The 6,424-nt window shown below is 38.2% G+C and overlaps 1 pseudogene; it reads right to left on the bottom strand.

Moving 5' to 3' along the window:
- Positions 1 to 294: 294 nt before the first annotated feature.
- LOC105814535 lies at positions 295 to 3,925 on the bottom strand (annotated as a pseudogene).
- Positions 3,926 to 6,424: the final 2,499 nt, after the last annotated feature.

Below are 6,424 nucleotides of genomic sequence, written 5' to 3'. Positions count from 1 at the left end.
ACTTCTGAAAAATTCAATAATCATTTGAGTTTAAGAATATGCAAATAAAATAGAATTTATTCTTATTTCAACAATAGACCTACAAAGTCACAATTTTTCCCAGGAAACCACTCATTCCTAGATGAAAAACACATTGTAGCTTTTCCATTATCTGTTTGTGATGCTTTCAGCTATGTCCAGTTGGGCACAGTGGCATGTAGTCCCAGCTACTCGAGAGGCTGAGTAGGGAAGATCTCTTGAGCTTAGGAGTTCAAGGCCAACCTGGGGAACATAGCAAGAACCCATCTCTTCAGATCATCCAAGTGAGATAAACATTACAACCCCCATAAGTTGGGTAAACAATAACAATGGAGTGAAAAATGACCACACATGCCATAAAGCAACTTTGAAGCAGGCACCAACGCTAGATACTTGATATCATATTCTCCAACCCCACAATACCATTCCAGATAGACTATGTAGTGAAACAACCAATAAACTAACAAGCAACAAGACACTGTCAAAGAGAAATCAACTACTAGTGTGAAAGTTTTTTTAAAGAGTTTTAAAGAAATCAACATAATAGGTCACAACAATGGATGCCAAAATCCAGAATGAATCTTAAATCTTGGAAAAGGTTTCTCCTTTTTTTCAACAGCTGTGGAGGTCTCTGGGCTGGTGTCACCCTCGTGGTCTGGTGGGAACAGGAATCCCGGCCTGAGCTACTTCTGGCCCTTGGCCCGGCCCCAAATGAACTTACAGTTTTAATTAGAATTTTTTTCTTTGATTATTTTTAATTACCCTTATAGCCTACCCAAGCACTTTGGCAAAGGTATGGTGGAGAAAGGTTATTATAAACCAAATTATAAATTTTATTGCTCTAATTGGAATTGAAACCCATGGTGTCAATTAAATCCTCATTTCTTATTCCCTTTGTTTGTGTGATCATCATTCTAGGCATGATAAAACCTTGATGTGGCATAATTATGTAAGTGCTTAAGCAGCCCAGGCGCAGTGCATTGGTAATACCCTGATTAGGAGAGACAGGAGTCTAGAATCTTACTGGGAACATCCTGAGCATAGTGAGAGCTTAAACTGTGTCTTTTTCCTTCTTGTCTGTCCGCATCATGCCCAGACGGGGCATGTAGAAGGAGTTTAATAAGTGTTTCCTATGGAGACACTGATGCTTGAACTGCCCTATTGCCTCTAACTTCAACTGCTGATTGGCTGTCCAGCCACTACTGTATGGTCTATGCAATGTGGAAGGAAGGTTCAAGTCCATAAAGCTAGAAATGTCATTGAAGTAGTCATAACGTATTCTGTAGGGATGACTGCTCCAAGGTGTATTAGATAGAAAAATTAATCCTAGCTGTTGCACAAATAAAATCTTGAAATCGCAGGGATTTGACACAATCAATGGTTATTTTTTGTTTATTTCCCATTTCATCTCGCAGCTGTGGAATCTGGAACACGTGCTCTTTGCAACTGTAGTGGTATGAGAAGCGAGAGACGGCAGAGGTGCACTGGCTCTCACCTGCCTTAGTTTAGTGATGACACGTCATACCACTCAGAGTCCTTTGGCTACATTTAGTCCTGTGACCCCAAAGTACCTGCAACAGAGGCTGTGAAATGTGGGGGCGCTCCCAGAATTTGATGAGCACTGTCTTTGATGCGTTAGGATTCCTCTGGAGCACTAGAGAGTCCACTGTAGCTCTAGGTACTAAGCTGTGAATGCCAAATAATGTAAACATGTAGATGAGCCAGACAGATAGTTCTGTGGGAAATTCTTTTATTAAAATAAGTTAAACATACAAGGCAATTAAAAAATATTTCATTTGTTCTTTTGCCATGTCATGGCCCTCCGGGATCTTTAACTGAGCTCTTCTATGAAAGCCCAGCTGATAAAATGTAAAAAGCAAGTTCAGTTGCAGATTTTAAGTAGCAAGTAGTCCTTTGTTGTATGATTCTCATAAAACCAGGAAAAAATTTTCTTTTTAATTTAATGTCTAAGGATTCTTCATAGGAGATGAGGAGATGGTCAGTTTGGATTATTTTTATTTTCGTTCAGGGCATTGAAATAAGAAAGCCTTAAAGAGGCTGGTATGGATTTGTCTGTTTTAAGGGTTTATTCTTCTGTCAAAAGATTTGTGGACTGAATTTCATCCCTTTCTTTCTTACTGGCTTTGAGAGTTAGCTTCTTGAATGTTGCATGTGGTCAAATTTCTGTACAGAATACCATTTGGTTTGGATTACACTTGTGTATCTTTCAGCTCTAGGAACCCAAGAAGGGCCTCATGTATTTCTCTAGTCAGTTTCAAAGTTGTGCTCTTGAGATACCATGTTTTCATGCCAACAATGATCACTTGGAAATTCTTAAGGGAAATGTTCAAATATAGAGAGATGCTATATTATTTAACTATGAGAATACTTTACAGTAAAACAATAGATGAAATCAGCCACTGTTTCATATAAAAGCTGACACAGAACTAGGGAAATGTTATGTAGTTACCTGAAGCTCTTCATTAGGTGGTGGAGGGCTAGTTGGCAGCAAACTCACTTGTGTTTGTCCTCGGTTTAGTCTTTATTCAGTGTGAGGTCAACTCCTATATAATAGTTCACTGGGATTTCATCATACACCATACCATAATAATTGATGGAAGCCACATTTTAAAATAGCAAATTGTATGGCCGAGGGAAGATTTTATCAAAAGAAGTGTTGTGACCGGCATGGCCAAGAGATGGAAAGATTTCCACAAATTCTCAGCCTTTGTTCTCACTGTACTTTCTGTTCCATCCTTATCGTGCTCAGGAGGTGGCTTCCCACAAAATGAGAGTGAGACCCCCTGTGCTATCAGGCAAGGGTCAGGATTGCTTTTCCTAAGTAAGACACTTTGGCTCCCACAGCTTAAAATATATTTACTATTATTATACCTTAAAACCCCAATTTGTTAATAGCTGTAATGTTCTTTGAGAAGGAAGAGTACCCATATGGTATTTTAAAGAGTCATTATCTTTTGCTATTTATAAAACTCTCTAAGTTCAATTATCATTGTTTTAAAAAATATTGTATTTGAACTCAACAGGATGTTGTTGTTATCTTCTCAGTTAGTGAGACTTCTGAGAGCTATAATTAGACTAGAATAATCCAAGGGGTATGGAACAGACCAGAGGCTTGGCTAAGGGCCAGGGCTCGAGAAGGTACATGCAGGAGATAAACTGGAGTGATGAGCAGGTGACTGACGTGGCCTTCTTTCTGCCACTGGCTCTAGATGGCAACAACATGGCAGAGAAAGAGGAATTTTACTCACAAATCAGCTAATTCTATAACTTTGTCATAAGTAGAGCATCTCTTGGCCCCAAGTTGTACAAGCACAGTATAGAGGGAGTGTGGGCTTTGGCTTCAGACAGCTCTGGTTGGAATCTTGCCTTTGTTTCTTAGGAGCTATGCAAACTTGGGCAAATCATTTAACCTCATTGGATCTCAGTTCCTTAATCCATGACATGGGAAAAGTAGTACATGGTAGTGTTGTATCAGCACTAGAAATGTGTGGCTAGTGGTAACTACTGGGTGCTCATTATGGGTGCTCAACAAATTTTATGGATAATCGTGATCATGTGTATTAATAGCAACATGAGACAAAGCTGGGGAAAGTAAGCCTGATCAGCAGTGACCATTATTTGGAGTTGAGCCTTGCATCGTAATAATTTAATCAGGTAAAACTGTTGATTCTGACAGGTTAACTGATTACTTCTCTAAGAAAACCACTATTTGTATTTAAAAGGTGTCTCCCGTAGGCATTAAAATTTAACCCAAAGAATGACTTTGGCAGAAATTTCAAACAGAATCAAGCCCGTAAAGAAGAGTTTAAGGAGCAAGACTAACTTTTAACTTTTAGATCACATTATATGGGGGACAGTTCACATTACAGACACTGGCATTTTGCATTGTTCGGAATTTAAGAGTTTCATGCCGGACGTGGGGATTAATGTAGTGCCGTAGGAAAGGACATGATGCATTAAGAGTGCATTTATGAGTTAATTGTTGTTTCATTAAGATGAAGCATGACGTGAATCTTAAATTCAGCTGATTAGTAAACAAAAACAAAACGAAAAATGATAAAGCACAGCAATATTTGTCCTTTGTTGACATGTATAATAGGTCTCTCTATCTTCATTGTATGCCTCACAGTTTCCTGACTTACAGTATGCCTGTTCCAGAAAGAATGAAAAAAATTAATACAAAATTTTATACATAATTTAATTCTGTATTCTCTGCTGATCATACTTTTTAAAAAAATTACTGAGAAATGCATATTTATTCTTTAAAAAGCTCATTATTATTCAGACATATATAGAATAAAGATTGGATATTTTTTACCCCAAAGAAATGCATACTATTTTAACTTTGAAAATTTTATGAAAAAATTAAATCAACATTTCACTTTCTTTGTTTTTGACTTAGGAAAGATGACAAGGGACCTGGTGGAATTCTGATGAAGGTTTGCAATCTTTAAGCTCTTGAAACAAGCACACTGTAATCTCTGTTATCCGTGGACTCTTTCAGAATGACTCCTCAGCTTAGGGTGGCAAGACAAGAACGTAACATTCTGGCTTAGGAGTCTCCACACAGGTGTCAGGAATTTGTCACATATGAAGGCATGGGAGAGGAATTTAAAATTTCCCTTTAGGAATAACTGAGCTCATAACCAAACCAATAAAAAATGCTCCTGTAGAATAATCCTGTGGCCAGATTATAATGTATTTTGTTCTTGTGAGAAGGACACTGAGGGGGCTTATGGTTTCAATGCTCTTTAAAGTCAAAGAGGTGATGTCGGCTTTAAAAGTGGAACTTCTCTCTGAGGCTCCATTTCTAGACTTTTCAGTGTAGAAAAGTAACAAAGCTTATAGGAAACAGCACTGATTATTGCTGAAGGCCTTGACTGAAGTTATTGCTAAAAAGCCTTTCTGAAAGATCTATTGGGGTTTCGGGCTCCTGGCCAGCAGGAGCTTACAATTATGGCTCCACGAGTGGCAACAGATAATAAGGACAAGTGTATAGTTGAGAAAGTGTTGAATGGGTTTATGGATGTGCCATTTTAAGAGTAAGTGTATGCTGGAGGGTGAAATGACCATGATAATAGATTAGAAACTTTATTTAAAAAATTCTTTTATCTGTTATTCATTCCTTCTTTGTTCAAAGAAAGGATTAGTACAGCTTGTACGAAGGTGCTTCAGTTATTCATTGCAGTGTAACAACCACTCTGAAGTTTATTTATTTTTGTTTTAATTATGATTGAGGCCATTCAAATCTTCTCTGTGTGGGTCCAATTTTGAGTATATGTGCTGCCAAAGCAAGCACCACTCTGAAGTTTAGTAGCTTAAAATAATAACAACCCTCTGTGGGATGAGCTCAAGTGAGTGGTTTTTCTGTTAGCCTTGTCTGAGATTATTCATGCAGCTACAGTTGTCTGGAGGTTTTCTAGGGACAGGAATCCACAAGGGCTTTACTTGCATCTGACATCTCAGTTGAGATGCCTGAAACAGCTGGGAGCTGGCTGGAAACCTTTCTTTCTTTCTTTTTTGCACATAGTTTTCTCTGCAGCAGAGTGTTTGAATGTCTTTACTTTATACGGTGGCTTAGGGTTCCAAAGAGGGTGAAAGCAGAGGCTTCCATGCCCACTGAGACCTAGGCCATAACTGGCAAAGTGTCACTTTCTATCGATTAATAAACTCACGAAGCCAGACTGATTCCATGTTGGAGGGAAAATAGACTCACTTTTGGATGGGAGGAAAAGCAAAGAATTTGGGTCATCTTCAATTCATCATAGGATATAGAATATTCAACAAGACATGCAATAATAACCTCTAAAAATTGCCATTAAGCCTTTTGATTGAAGGTCAACTAACAGATGTGGCATGTTTACACCCAATGGCAACAACACAAATGGTCTAATTTCAGGGACCCCCAAAAGGTCAATTTACCAATTAGCTTAATCCAAAGTTTATTATTTTTTTTCTGATCAGAATTACTCATATCATTTTATAATGTTAGAATTGGGAGAGAATTTGAAGGTCACCTAGTCTAGTCAAATGTCTTTTGACAAAAATAAGCATTTAAACAAGATTACAGACATTTTTCTAGGCTAGAGGTGTGGCTCAAGGGCTAATTTGTTTATATGACTAATTCATTGTGACTTTGGTTGAGGGAAATAGAACATAGGATGAATACATTTAACATGGGAGGGAAAGGTAGGAGAATATGCAGGGGATGAGATGTGTTCACACCCTAGTAAGGTCCTAGGGATGGAGACGTGTATTGTAGCCATAGCAAAGTCAAAGCGCCTAGAATTGAGGAAGGAGCCAAAAGCCAGTAAGATGTATTTTGCTGAGTTTACAATTTTGCCTGAGGGAAGAACTTCAGAAGTGATTTGCTACAGGTCTCTTC

Source organism: Propithecus coquereli, unplaced genomic scaffold (genome assembly GCF_000956105.1).
Source record: "Propithecus coquereli isolate 6110/MARCELLA unplaced genomic scaffold, Pcoq_1.0 Scaffold110, whole genome shotgun sequence".
Classification (NCBI taxonomy): domain Eukaryota; kingdom Metazoa; phylum Chordata; class Mammalia; order Primates; family Indriidae; genus Propithecus; species Propithecus coquereli.
This window is presented reverse-complemented; position numbering and strand designations above follow the sequence as displayed.